At 45.8% G+C, this 15624-nt stretch overlaps 1 protein-coding gene across 1 annotated transcript in view; it reads right to left on the bottom strand.

Annotated features, from left to right (window-relative positions):
- FHL1 (four and a half LIM domains 1) overlaps positions 1-9621 on the bottom strand; it is a 56173-nt gene extending 46552 nt beyond the window's left edge. The window contains exon 1 of the mRNA XM_054040257.1: positions 9532-9621. The gene's annotated coding sequence lies outside the window, so the exon portion shown is untranslated. The remainder of the gene's footprint in view (positions 1-9531) is intronic.
- Positions 9622-15624: the final 6003 nt, after the last annotated feature.

The following is a 15624-nucleotide window of genomic DNA, read 5'->3' as shown; positions in this document are numbered from 1 at the left end:
CTTCCTAGGAAGTCATTTCTGATTTTGTATGTGTGCAACTGATTGTTCCTTCCTTTACATTTGTTCTTATCAAATTTAATCTAATTTTTCATGTAAAAAACTGATAAAGAAGGCGGCTGATAGAGTACTAGTTGACAGGGATAGCCAGTCCCAAGTTAAACAAATAGTGGCTGTTTGCTGATAATCCTGCCAAGTTTGAATGGTTCCCACAACTTTGGGCTTTTCTTTAAAGGAAACTGCATTAATTCTTCCCTCCTACTCCAATCTCCCTTCATCCATGGATAAGCTACAGTGTTGGTGCCTTCTATGGCTACTCATAGTAGGAAGTGGGGGGTTGGCCCGAGACTGCTGGAAGCACCCAAAGATTGATCATTCCCAAATCAGAGTACTGGGGAAGATTCCAAAGCCAGATCCCAGCTTGGTAGCCAATCAACGAACACCATGGGGGGCGGGGGGGAACAGGGCTGCATTTCACTGGAGGGCAGCAAGGCCAACCGCCAGCACACTGTTTTTGAGGTAGGCATTGGGGCTCTGTTGAGTGGTTTCTAGCTTCTGCCCAGACAATTGTGCCGCAAAACAAACACTTAACAGCAACTGGCTAGCATTCTCTGCTATTTAAACTCTTGTGTGAGGCAAACAAATCCATGCATCAACCAAGCCACTTGTCTTATTTAAGGAAAACAACAAAGCTCCCGTGAAAATGGAGTGTATCTAGATTTCTGTGCTGAATGCCCCCTTCCCTTCCTCCCTCCCCACCCCCAGCTAGACCACAGGAACATTTCAGCACAGACAGAACTTTTACATTACCTTTTTTCATTAAATCCCTTTGGTACTTCCTATCCCAGAATGCATCAGTCTAGGTATCATGGATACCAGTCACTATATCATTAGAAGCTTGGTATTATGTGATGTCACAAAATGATGCGGTGAACCAGAAGGGTTTTACAAAATGAGAAAAATACTTAAAAAAAAAATCAGCTAAAACATGCTCCTATGGGCCCTGCTCTGCCATGTCAGCAGGGAAGGTTGAGTGCAGAAGTCAGGACTGACTTCAGTCGCATTTTAGCTTTGCAGTTCACTCTGTCCACAATTAATTTGGTTGTAAAATATTTATTGTGCAAATGTGCCATTAAACACCTGCACATGCCTCTCAAGTGCCTCTCAGCTTAATCCCAAAGTCAATCTGTGGAACTCCTTGCCAGAGGATGTTGTGAAGGCTAAGATTATAACGGAGTTCAAAAAGGAACTAGATAAGTTCATGGAGGATAGGTCCATTAATGGATATTGGCCAGGACGGGGAGGGATGGTATCCCTAACCTCTGTTTTACCAAAAGCTGGGAATGGGTGACAGGGGATGGATTACTTGATGATTACCTGTTCTGTTCATTCCCTTTGAGGCATTGGACAATGTCGGAAGACAGGATACTGGGCTAGATGGACCTTTGGTCTGACCCAGTGTGGCCATTCTTATGTAAAGTTACTTAGGTTCCATGCCAATTTGCTGTCTCTTCGCTTCTACTGTTGAAACTATTTATATTAGAAATAAACACTCATGGACGAGAGAGATCTATACACACTAAAAAAGGGATGAAGCACACAGCATAATAAGTTTCCTGCTTGAATATTTTGGTGAGCCTCATTTTTGGTCTTTGTCACAGGTTGTGTTCTGCACGGGGCACAGCAGGCTGAGAAGCATGCATCAATATCTGATTGTCTTTTAGTCCCACACTAAATTTTAGCCCACGTTTTGATTTTCTGAACTGGATTTGAGTTTGCCCATCAGCAGATAAATGCCAGCACAAGTGCAAGTCATACACATTCAACAAGGGAGACTGCATTCTGAATACCTGCAAAGTGCATGTGCACACAGGAATACACTTTCTTTCCGCAATCTGACACCAAGACCTCTGGCGCTTGGCAGTTCACAGCCCCGGCGCCTCTGGGCTTGGCAGTTCAGAGCCCGGCATCTCTGGCGCTTGGCAGTTCAGAGCCCGGCACCTCTGGGCTTGGCAGTTCAGAGCCTGGCATCTCTGGTGCTTGGCAGTTCAGAGACGGCACCTCTGGGCTTGGCAGTTCAGAGACGGCACCTCTGGGCTTGGCAGTTCAGAGCCCGGCACCTCTGGGCTTGGCAGTTCAGAGCCCGGCACCTCTGGGCTTGGCAGTTCAGAGCCTGGCATCTCTGGTGCTTGGCAGTTCAGAGACGGCACCTCTGGGCTTGGCAGTTCAGAGACGGCACCTCTGGGCTTGGCAGTTCAGAGCCCTGGCGCCTCTGGGCTTGGCAGTTCAGAGACGGCACCTCTGGGCCTGGCAGTTCAGAGCCCGGCACCTCTGGGCCTGGCAGTTCAGAGCCCGGCACCTCTGGGCTTGGCAGTTCAGAGCCCGGCACCTCTGGCGCTTGGCAGTTCAGAGCCCGGCACCTCTGGCGCTTGGCAGTTCAGAGCCCGGCACCTCTGGGCCTGGCGGTTCAGAGCCCGGCACCTCTGGGCCTGGCGGTTCAGAGCCCGGCACCTCTGGGCCTGGCGGTTCAGAGCCCGGCATCTCTGGGCTTGGCGGTTCAGAGCCCGGCACCTCTGGGCTTGGCGGTTCAGAGCCCGGCACCTCTGGGCTTGGCAGTTCAGAGCCCGGCACCTCTGGGCCTGGCAGTTCAGAGCCCGGCATCTCTGGGCTTGGCAGTTTAGAGCCCGGCACCTCTGGGCCTGGCAGTTCAGAGCCCGGCACCTCTGGGCTTGGCAGTTCCTAGCCCCGGCACCTCTGGGCCTGGCAGTTCCTAGCCCCGGCACCTCTGGGCCTGGCAGTTCCTAGCCCCGGCACCTCTGGGCCTGGCAGTTCCTAGCCCCGGCACCTCTGGGCTTGGCAGTTCAGAGCCCGGCACCTCTGGGTCTGGCAGTTCCTATCCCCGGCACCTCTGGGCTTGGCAGTTCAGAGCCCGGCACCTCTGGGCTTGGCAGTTCAGAGCCCGGCACCTCTGGGCCTGGCAGTTCCTAGCCCCGGCATCTCTGGGCTTGGCAGTTCAGAGCCCGGCACCTCTGGGCCTGGCAGTTCCTATCCCCGGCACCTCTGGGCTTGGCAGTTCAGAGCCCGGCACCTCTGGGCTTGGCAGTTCAGAGCCCGGCACCTCTGGGCTTGGCAGTTCAGTTAGAAAGTAAAAAAACTGCTTGAGCTCTGGCACCGCTTTCATTACAAAATAAGCCCTGGGTCAGATATAGCTTCTAAGGCCAATGAGCTAGACAAGTGGAGTCTGCAGAAGGGGTAAAACAATTACTAAGTGGGAACCAAGAACAAGCTGCAGATGGGGAGCTTTGCAGACAGCCTCTCTGCTCATTTGAACCCTTTTTCACCAGCTTAGCCATTCAACTAGTTAGGGCCAATATTTCTCAGAGCTTTATCTTATGGATCTGCAAAAGGCCATTAAAGCGCCAAATCCGCCAGGGGCCATACACCCCCAAAGTGGTACTGAGCCCCTGCAACTCCTATTGAATAAACTGACTGCAATGGGATTTGCAGTGCCCAGGACTGGGCCCTTAATTCTTGGTGTTTGCATTGTTCTGGGGTCATTTAATGTCTCGCTTTTTTAATCAATGCCCACTGCCCTCAAAACAATTAGCAATCCTTCAATAACGAAGCAGCATACATACAACTGGGAGTGCATGTGGAGGATGAAGGAGACTGGGTCAGGAAGTTGATTTTAACATGAGGCAGTTGGGGGGAGGGGCTCATTTTTCTCTTTAAGGAATATAGATTGATTTATTTAGATTATGGGAAAGTGCAAAGTAGCAAAATCGTTCAGTGAGTTGAAATAGCACTAAGAGCCCATGAGAGGAGAAAATAATTGGAAAGCATAATTGTGTCATTCACTTCCCAACTGGGGCCTGATCCCTCAAACGGTTAAATTCTACAGGCGCTCTCCACATGCAGGGGTTGCAGAACAGGGCCCGGGATGTGAAAGTGAATTTCTATTACAAGGGAAATTCCTGCAACTTTAATTAGCTCATGGCATAAATTTCCAAAGTAAAGGAAAGTAAACATTTGGCTGTTCTCAGAAAAAGTATCTGACTCGCCAAACATTAGTGCATAAACATTGGCAGCTTCCAGGTTTGCTTTTCACACTGAACCTTATGGGTGAGTGCCAGGAAGTTGGTGACCTTTGCCAAGTGAGAATCTAGAGGGTCTTTTCCCCCAGAGTTCAGATCTCTGGTGAATAGCTTATTCTCGCTAACCTGCAATCTGCAAGATTTAAGTACATACTTAATGAGACAACACGTGGGGTGTAAAGTTAAGCACATGCATAAGTCTTTGCAGGCTCAGGGCCTTAGGGAATCTGCAGTCCAAACCTGCTGGGCACCTCTATGTTCCTTCAAAGGCAACAGCAGTTGGGGGCATTCCAAGCTTTGCAGAACCTAGCTATCTTAGGTACTTATAAAAAGAAGAACAGGAGTACTTGTGGCACCTTAGAGACTAACAAATTTATTAGAGCATAAGCTTTCGTGGACTACAGCCCACTTCTTCGGATGCATGGGCTGTAGTCCACGAAAGCTTATGCTCTAATACATTTGTTAGTCTCTAAGGTGCCACAAGTACTCCTGTTCTTCTTTTTGCGGATACAGACTAACACGGCTGCTACTCTGAAACCTGTCATTAGGTACTTATCTGGCCCTTAACCCCACAGCATCTGAACACTTCACAGTCTTTAATTTATCCTTACCTCTCCCCTGTGAGGTAGGGAAGTGCTATTATCCCCATCGGGGGTGGGGGTTGAGGGCCCAGAGAAGCTACATTCCTTGCCCAAGGTCTCACAGAAAATCTTTGGTGGAACAGGTACTTGTACTCACGTCTCCCAAGACTGAGAGCAGCATCCTAACCACTAGGCAATCTTTCCTCCCACAAAAATCACACCCCCAATTGCATGGTGACTTTTGAGAGATCTAACTCCAGGTGAAATCATATGGTGCTTTTATTGGTCCAGAAATGACATGATTTCGGTATTTATGGGGGTAGAGGGGTGACAACCCTTACTTGTGCAAAGCATCTACTGGCTTCAGATGCAATGCTGCGGAAGCAGGGACAGTTGGATCAAGGCTAGAATATGGCACCGCCCTCCAGAAATATGCGGTGAAAATAGAAACATGCATTTTATCTGAACATTTAATCCTTCAGAATCCTGGCATCTCAAGAGCCATCTGGTTAAAATTCCTTTCCAAATCAAAGTAACCTAAATGAAACATGAGGTGTTTCTTCCTCCCATAGTCACTCTGCCAAAATCAGAACGGGAGCGACTGAACTTAGACATTTCTGTTGTGGTTTCTCCAGCCCCTTCTTTTATAACTAGATGAAACACATCAATAACGTGAACTCAACGGTTTTGTTTGTAAAGCATAAAATGTCTCCTTTTGCAAAATCACAAGCCCCAATTTGGTAAGGTTTACAATAACAGAAGTACTTCCATTACCTTTGCAAACAAAAATGCTGCCATGTATCCAAAAGTTACAGAAATACAGCGGAGAGCTACACAAAACATCACTGCTTTTAAGTTCTATACATAACTACAGTAGCTCCAGAGAAGTCTATGGGCTAGGAGCATGGCGGGATAAGGGGTATGCTTTCAAAGCTGCCAACGCACTAACTCAGGGTCACCTTAAACAAGGACAGGGGACGATGCTGCAATGTTTGCATCTCAACAGGATGCCACATGATAACTTTTCAATATCCTGGCGTGATACAAATGCTGTTCCCTAGAACTCCTGTGGCACGTAGGGTCCAGAGCCGTGGGTCCACCCTGATTCCAGCTATAAACTGTCTATTCAGTTCAGTCAACTTGCTGTAAGAGGCAACATAGTCTCCTTTAATGCCAGCTCTGAAATGGACTCACTGTGTGGTCTATGCCTCAGTTTCCCCACGTATGAAATGTGCATAGTAATACGCACCTGTCTTGTGAGTTCAGTGTGTGTCCATCACGATGAGAGGGGAAAGTAGAGCAGTTTGCAGGACTGTTTTTTTAATCCCACTCCGCAATACCCACTCCCACCTGCTCCTGCATTGTTTATCCCACTTCCACCTGTAAAAACCTTAGATCCCACAAATCCCACAAGAGAGACAGATTCCCCCATGTTATTTTTAAAAAAGTTTATAGAAATATATACAGAATTCAGACACAATTTTTACCACTAAAAGAAGAACACAAATCTTGCTTAAACCATGTAAAAAATACTTTAACTCCTGCTATAACAGACATTTAATCTCTTATATTCCTCGCTTAAATGTAAGTATTAAAAACTTTATTTAAAAAGAAAAAAGAAAAACTTGATTTATGTTGCTGCAATTCTATTTATGACAAACTGACAAGAGAGTTAGTGTTTTCTTGCAAATTACCACCGTCTGTTGGTTTTTCCCCCCCACTCAATCCCACCCAGAATAAAGTACATTTTACCCTCTTCTGCTACCCTGTTTCCCCGAAAATAAGACAGTGTCTTATATTAATTTTTGCTCCCAAAGATGCGCTAGGTCTTATTTTCAGGGGATGTCTTATTTTTCAGAAATGAAAAATGCCTTATTATCGGTGGATGCCTTATTATCGGGGGGATGCCTTATATTACAACGAGAGGCAAAACTGTAAGTAGGCCTTATTTTCGGAGGATGTCTTATTTTCGGGGAAACAGGGTATTATAGCAGTGGGTCCTGTGGGACCCGCGGGATCCCAGTCCCGCTGCAGGGCTTTAGTGGAAAGTGCTGAGAGAATAATGTACCACCCAGGATATTAAAACTTCAGCAAAGGACTATAACTCAAGTGATTAAGGCTGGAGTTTTCAAAGGAATTTAAAGGGAAATTAAGTGCCTAAATCCCATGGAAACACCTTTGAAAATCCCAGCCTAAAAGTGCATCAGTAGCCTAAGTTATTGCTGATGGGAGGGTACAATCTAGGCTCCAAGACCATATCCAGCCTGCAGCATTAGAGATCTATATTGCAGTATAGTCTAGAATCCACAGTCCCAGATCAGCACCCCAAGTCAGTAGGCGCACTACAAACACAGCACATTAGCAGTCCCTGTAATGATTGTTTTCAGGGGAAGGGTGTCCACAGCCTTCAGAACCCTGAAGTCCTTTCTAAAGGACACAAGTTTCTCAGCAATTCACATGTCACACAGAAACAGTGATGGGAGCTGTACACCCTAAGATGGAATAAGCCCCTTTTAACGTAAGCATTCGGAGCCTGAAACAGGAGTTTCTTGGCAAGAGAGGGAGTTTTTCAAAAGTGTACATTTGTTATAGCTTTCTACAGTCCCTAGTGCGATGGGGGTTGGTGGATCAGCACTACCTCAAAACAGATACATGACAATTTATAAAGTACTGCCCTAAAATTCATATCAGCATCAGTCCCAGGCAGGTCTATTCCTATATTATCCAGCTGTTCAGTGCTACACTTAACGACACATCTCCTGAGCTTGTTCATGCCACACAGCTGGATAATGTAGGTGGATATGGTTTAATTAAGATACAGTTTCCAAAATAAATGACAGATTTTAGTGTGTTTATTTTCAAGAGCTTGAAAACCTTACACATTATCTCTTTTCTGGACAAGTGCCAATATTTACACTCTGTGGGAGACTTGCACCAGCATATATGGATGGTTGCCATAATTCACTGCAAAAATAGCACTTCTGTAGAAACACGTAAAGAGCCCAATCCAACAGTCCTTGCTCAGCCGAATCTCCCAGTGAAGACAATGGTAGTGTGGATAAGAAATGGACTGCACCGTGAAGTCCAGAATTGGCACGTAAGCCTAAACAGATTCATGCTAAGAACTGAGCAAGGCATTCTTTGGTTCCACTGGCTTTTTTATTTTTGCATGTATGATGTTAGCTGTAGAAACCCCTTACTGCATTTTTTAGCAGTTATTGCACAAGATTGAATTTTTATTTACTGAAGTTTTTGAGCAGAAATTTGGAATTGGGCTGTATTCAAGAATGCAGACTTGAAAAAAAAGGCTGTTGTCTCACTTCTTTAAAAAAACAACTTAGAAGTTATAAATTCTGAAGCCATATTTGGTTACATGTATCATCTATTTACTCAGAGGTGGTTTGCACATATCACGGCTTAACAATGTAATCAATTTCCTCTTCTGTAAAAAGCCATCTCTTAGTAAGAACTTTTCAGAATGAAGGTAAAAAAATAGATCGGTGAACAAACAGTTTTAGTCTGACTTGTTAATGTTCTTGTTACAGGCTAGAGTCTGATGAATTCAAATTAAGTTGGTTATATATTAACACAACCGCAAGATCAATTTCTAGAGGGCAAACATACTCATACTTGCACTCCTGAGCAAAACATGATGCTGCAGCCATAAAATGTGAACAAGACAGAAATCATATTCATTAACACACCTTTTGCCTGCTTATTAAAGACTGGAAATAGAAGCCCCAATCCTGCAAATACATCTATGAATAATTTTACTCACGTGAGTAATCCCTTTGAAGTCATGATGACAAACCTTGTCTCTCTAATATCCGGGGACCAATACGGCTAGGACTACACTGCCTAGGTGTAAAGTTATTCTCAGGTGTGTTTGCAGGATCAAAACCATGAACATGTCTCCAATTAGCCGGACTGTGTATCTACAATGTGGGGAGCAGAAAGGGGGGTACAACAGACATTGACTGACTTTTTAAAATTATTACCTGCATTAGCATCACAATTATATAGTCACATATATAACCAGGTCTAGTTTTCACAACTTACTTCTAGGTTTCACTCGGCTGCATTACCCTGTATCTAAAAAAACCCAATTATCATACCATCCCTGAAAAGACAATGGGTTTGGGGTTCCACACACACGTATGATTAGATGTTTCAGGCAAGTCAACCACCCTTTTGCCCCTTTCCTACAGAAACGAAGGAAGCCAGCCCTGTGCGCCAGGCATTGCTGCAAAGCAGCAGGTTGAAATACTTGCTAAACACACAATTTACTGTCAAATCAAGAAAAAGCTTGATACCCAACAAACGTGATCTTGGCTTGCAACGCTACCGCCTCGCAAGAGGCTGACCTGAGTTACGAGACAAGAAGGATGCAGCAGGAGGAGACGGGGAGAAGAGCAGCAAATGTTTGAACACTCAGTTGCCTAAACCCACCAGCACAGAGACTCTTGGAGTCACTTTCCCAGGTGCATGCAGAGGAAAATACAGTGTGTGTGTGTATATATCTCTCTCTCTCTTCCTACTGTATTTTCCACTGCATGCATCCCATGAAGTGGGCTGTAGCCCACAAAAGCTTGTGCTCAAATAAGTTCTCCTGTTCTTTTTGCGGATACAGACTAACAGGGCTGCGGCTCTGAACCCTTTCCCAGGTGATTATTACTGCTGAAGGACCTGCTTGCCCGGAACAGTCTTTCAAGAGAAGCCCACAACGCTCCTGCGCTTGAAACCAGCCAGCCTAGGCAGAAAACCCCCCAGCTCCCCCAGCCCCTCTGCTTTAGTCCCTTCCCCAGCGCGCCCGGCCCCGCTGCACCGCGGGGATGGGAGAGACCCGTGCACCCTCTTACTGGCTGGCGGCAGAGCCCGGGAGCGGCGCGCGGCGGCGGCTGCCTGCAGGAGGGCGGCGGTGGGACTGAGCGAGGGGGCGCGCGGAGCCTGGGGAGGGTGGGAGGCGCGCGCGCGCGGCTGCTCTGGGCCGGGTGCCACCCCCAGGCGCGCGAGGGGAGCCCCGGGGTTTGCAAAGGGCGCGGGGCGGGGCGGGCTGGTTGCACCCCCAGGCGCAGGGCGAAGGAGGTGATTGCTCTGAGCAGGCTCCCCCTGGCCGCGGGGGGGGATGGTGGTGGTGGTGGTGGGGAGCGCAGGCTGCAAGCAGGGGTCAGTGACCCTTAGATGGGGGGGCAAGGAGGGCACCCCCTAGAGAGGGCACAGGGTGCTGGGTGGGAGGAGCAGGGGGCTCCTCACAGGCTTAAACTGTGAGCAGCCTACAGGAGCAGTGACACAGGAAAGCAAGCTAGGTCTGCCTCTGTACAGCACCTGACACAGTGGGGGCCAGCTCCCTGCCTAGGGGGCCTAGATGCTACCACAAGACAAATAAAGTGGCAGTCGGGCCTGGCCCCAAGTCACACAGGTTCCCTGATGACCCATCATCATGCCAGATCAGGGAAGTTAGCCAGCCTTGAAGCCCATCCCACCACTGGGCGCTGCTGGGTACCTGCTTGCCACAGAATATGCCCGGGACTTGCTGGTGGTTTAGATTGTGCGTGTCTGCCCGGGCTGCTGTAACAGGCATTAAATATCATTAAACAGATTCCGTGTATTTAACAGACACAGTCTCGGCATCTGTGCTCAGGCTGCGTGATTCTAGGTTGGTTATTCAGCAAGGTAGCACAGGCACATTGGCCATAACGCTGGGGACCATTTAGCTAATTCACTTACAGTAGGAGTCAAACCCATTGGTCCTACTAGAACTGGAATACATTAATTTTCTACTATTCCCAAGTACTTATTTTCCTAGCACTGTTTTGCAAGGAGATGCAGTGCAAACAAACAGCATATTCCCTCTCTGAGGGGAATTCATCTGTCTCAGCCATCAGCCTCCACTGCCCATCCAAACATACACTAAAGCTTTTATTGATGGTGTAGTTGCATTATGTTTCATCCTTGGATTGGTATTCAGAGTTTCCAGTACAGAGAAATATGTGTTGTTTAAATAAGAAGCCTGTAGGGAATGAACAAATCCAGACAAAAGAGAGTACAGCATAAACAAAACTCTGAGAAGAAGGGATATTATTTCAAATGGTATACTTAGCTCATTAAAAGGAACAGTATCAGGTTTAAAAAGATTGTGTCTGTTTAAACAAATCTCCTTACCCATGTTACTGACACCACCTTTGATCGTTAAATCTGAAAATATCGACATCTGCTTTTTGCTGTTTATTCTGCTTGTTTTCTACTTGCCTTTCACCCAAGTTGGGTTATAAAAATACATTTGTCACATTCACTTTTGTGAAAGCTTCCGTTTGTGGATCTCATTTTGCTGGGTGGCAGGGTGCATGGAACCTAGTGTTTCATCCTTTTGAAAAAGCTTTTTCAGTGCCACAGGGAGTCATGGGCCTTCTGACAATCAAGAGGATGGTAGGGGGGCCTGTTGGCTAGGGCTGGGACCCAGGGGACCATTCAAGGATCAGGGTCCAGGTTTCCCTGGAGGGATATTTGTTCATCTAGGAAAAGGAAACTGAAACATTGCCATACTGTCAAAACACACTCCTCAGAGTAGCATTTGCATTTTCCAAGCCCTTCTTCATTTTACTATAATTCTCCATAAAAGCAGGGGACTTTCGCAGGGTCTACTAACCCACACAGTCCCGATTTAACGATGTCTAGCATGTTAGAGAACATGCATTAGTTGTGATGATTGATGGTTCAAGGCCCAAATTATCATTGCTGAGAAAAGCTTTTGTCACACATACATAAAATACGAGTTTTTGAAATACCAACATTTTTCATACCATAGATTAATTTAATTTTCTGTAGGGTCAAAAATGTGAAATTTAATATTCTGTAGGGTCAAAAATGTGTATTTTAACTTGTAACATGGTGGAATAACTCAGCAGGAACAAAAGGAATATGTAGTCAGCAAGGGGCTTTTCTCAACGATTACTGGCTGATGAGAAGTCAAAACAAAACAAAAAGATTAACAGAAAACTCCCATAGCCTGGGGCACGATGCCATCTTATGACCCCAGCTGCCTTTGCACAGGCAAAAGCAGCCTCCATTATCTCTCTGGTAGTTGGGGAACATTTCCTGACAATACAAGAACAAGGGGACAATTAAATTAAACTACCAGCTGACACACTCAAAACTACTACAAGGAATTGCTTTTTCACACAATGGACAATTACCCTGTGGAACTCACTGCCACAAGATATCACTGCAGCCAAGACCTTTGCGGGATTTTAAAAAAGGATTAGACATCTAAATGGACAACAGGAACATCCAGGGTTATAAGATAAAAAAACACCTACTCACACTGGAAGGGATATAAATGTTCAAGTTTTGGGGCATAAGCCAAACTAGCTATTGGACGGGAGTTGGGTGGCTCACTTGGTGATCACCTGTTCTGTTCATTCCCTCTGAAGCACCTGGTATTGGCCACTGTGGGAAGACAGGATACTGGGCTAGATGGACTATTGGTCTGACCCAGTATGGCCGTTCTTAGGTTCTTTCTCCATGGGCGGTTTATCCCATTACTGCCTCCACTGCTGGCAGCATTTCTTCCTCTGAACAGGTGGCACTGGCCATCATCAGTGGACAATATTGACCTCTGGTCTGATCCAATACAGCAATCGCTGTGTCTCCCATCCGGCCAGTTTATAATCCTTCCCCATGGACATCTGCACAAACTGAGCTGAGGTTAACGCCTTGTTTCCCGGAGACCACCTAGTGACCCTGCCTGAGTCACAAAGCTATGAAACATTTCGGAGTGGATGCTGCATTCCTAGTGCACCCAGAATTCCTTCCAAAGTCACTGAATGTTTTGGGTGCAGAAGGAGTGCAGGACCAGACCCTTAATTGAAATGGAAGGCAATGCTTTGTTATCCTTTGGTTAATGGATTTGGAAAGATATGCGATCCCCTGGCAGAAGGCGTGTCCCAGCTGGCGAGGTCAATGAGCAGACTAAGAACCAGTCTGGAACTCTTACAGGGTTACATACAGGGAAGTCCCCTACTGACTTAGCTTTTTCCATACTTACACCAAAAAATTATCTACACCAGATGCTGTACAGGAAAATTACTCGGTGACCCGCAGTGTCTGCAGGACAATCCCATTTAGCAACAATTTTCAAGGTTTCAAAATTTGTTTTTCATTCCAATGTGGAATGAAAATAAAAACCTTTCCAACATTTTCACGGAAATGAAATTGTGTCAAAATATCTGTTTTCAGACTAACTGCTGAGTTTTTCAATTCAGGGAGGTTTTCCAGGTTTGGGTCACTTCAGACAAGAGCCCAGCCTCATTGCTACGGTACTAGCCTGATCCAACTTCATGATTGAATCAGAGCAGAGTTTTTCCCATCCCAAATCACTCTAGATCAGGCAGGAACTTGAACCTGGGTCTTCCACATCCCAGGGCAGTACCCTAATCACTGCACTATGGAGTCACTCGCTGGTAGATTTGGTCTGAACCTTGTCAAAACCAATACATTTAATCAAAACTTCATTGAAGATATTCGAACCTGCTCTACCGATAACGTAGAATCCCGACTGTGGGCTTGTCTAGACCCAGTGTTAACACGTGCGAAGCTGGGAGGAAGCACCCAGTGTGTATTGCTGAGAAACTGCACTTCCACAACCAGACCCCTCACTTATGGAATCCAACAAGACTCAATTCTCTTTCCCACCCTTTTCAACATCTATGTACAACCACTAGCTGAACGGTTCAGACACCATGGACTCCAGGGCCAGCAATATGCCAATGACACAGAACTCTACCTATCCTTCACCACGTATGACTATATCAGTACCACCAAGATGTCCCAATGCTTGGATGAGATCAGCTTGTGGATGAAGAACAGCTGGCTCAAACTGAACCCGAGCAAGACAGAGGTGATGCTGGTGGACAAAGGAAAGCATTTTGAAGAGTCTCGCAGCCATGTTGCAGTCTCCTTTGGTTAAGGATGCACACACAGTTGAGCATCGTTTTGGGGTGCTCCTGGATTCCTTACTGACACTAAGCTCTCACATAGCAGCATTCAGTAGTAATGCTTTCTACCATCTCCCATTGGCTAGGAGACGCCGTTCCTTGCTGGCAGACAATGACCTGGCCTCGTTTATTCACTCCTTTGTCACCTCTCAGCTGGACTACAGCAATGCGATATAGCTGGGCATGAAGTCTGCAGCACTTAGGAAACTGAGTTCCCTGCAGCACATCTCCTCAGCAACACAGGCTACCATGAGCATACCAGACCTGTCCTCCTCTCTTTATGCTGGCTTCCCATAGAATATCCAATCGAGTTCACGGTCTCGGTCCTTAGCTTCAGGTCGCCCAATGACCTGGGCCAAAGCTATCTAAACGATCAGCCAGATCTCTGGTATGAAAACTCTGGTGAACAATGCCCCTCCTCTGGCACCATGGAACTCTCCACTGTAAGGGTAAAGCTTGTCTGTGTGGGAAACAGAACTTTCTCGAGGGCTGGTCCAATGAACTCCCCAAGGAATGAAGGACCATCACAAACCTCACTACCTTCCACGCCAAGTTCAAGGCACATTGCTTTGACTTTGGCTTCTCTAACATAAATACATAGCTGCATGTACATGAAAAAAAAAAAACACCCACAAAAACAAGAAAGTCCACTCCACACACTTCTCATCCTGGGGAAAGGATGAGAGAACAAATAATAAGTGACAGATATTAATCACTTTGCTCAATGCATGACTAGAATGCACTCAGACACTATCGTCATGAGTGTGGTATAAAAACCAATATGAAACAGAATCTCATGTCTCAGTTCATTATACCCTTCCCTGCTCCCTTGCCTCCATCATCTCTGGATGGCAATCTTAAATTGTAAATGCTAAGCTGTAGACGATTCCATTCGTATCACAATGTGTCTGCTCAGCAGATATCTTCAGTATGCTCGCAACATATTCAGAGTTACCTCTGTGAGTGTGGGGGGCATAGCTGGCCTGTTGATGGGTTCTTTGCTTTATTCGGAGTATTATACATCAGATTTGTAGTTTTAGGGGAGTAAAATCCTGTCTTTATATCGAGCAGAACTGTTTCCAGCTGTTTAACTTAAAATCATATTTGCTGGAGTAATGGGATAACAGATAGCTATTTAGGGGATCTACGTAACATACTAGATGTTACTATCACAGCTTGCTGGTGATTACCTCTGATTGAAATGTTACTTTTGATTTATTCATTGTTCCTCACAGGTTTATGTTTAAGGCCCCAATCCTGAAATCAGATGCACATGGGTGGACCCTGATACCTACATCCACTCCCATTGATTTCATTGGACAGCGTCACTGGCGTGAGGGCCCACCCACACTGAAACAATTGCAAGGTCTACGAATCCAGTCCCGGAACCACCTACGCCCAGGCATAGTACAACTGCAAGTAGCCCCACTCACTTGCTTGAGTTGGACAATTTGTGATTGTAAATGGAGGTTTGCAGGATCTGACCCTAAATCTGTAAGCTGAAATAGCTAATAGATCTGACAAGAAGAAATATTTAAATACTCATACTATAAATTAATCTATTCCTGTGATCTTAATTTGCTTTTTGACAAGACACGAACTGATTTAGCGAGAGACAGCAAACAGCTAAAATAAAGAAAAGGCAGGTAGGTGAATCATCTTTTAATTTTAAATAGGAAATATTTTCCTATTACAGTTTCACATACACTATGATGCCAGAGAAACCTCTGTAAGTGAATTATACTCGAGAGGAATAAATAGTAAAAACTGCACAGTAGATTTCAGATGTATTAAGACAGCTCTGAGTCACTCTGGTGCTATGGTGCCGAAAAATAATCATTCGTTGTGTTTACTGATTTTTGGCCAACATAATAAAAATGGAGACAAATGAATCCTTGACTTGTTAACCAAACAAGAATGAGCTCTGAGCACAGCGACTTGACACTGATTCAGTTGTTT

Source organism: Malaclemys terrapin, chromosome 9, assembly GCF_027887155.1.
Source record: "Malaclemys terrapin pileata isolate rMalTer1 chromosome 9, rMalTer1.hap1, whole genome shotgun sequence".
NCBI classification, from domain to species: Eukaryota; Metazoa; Chordata; order Testudines; family Emydidae; genus Malaclemys; species Malaclemys terrapin.
The sequence above is the reverse complement of the archived record's forward strand: the minus strand, read 5'-3'. Positions and strand labels throughout refer to the sequence as shown.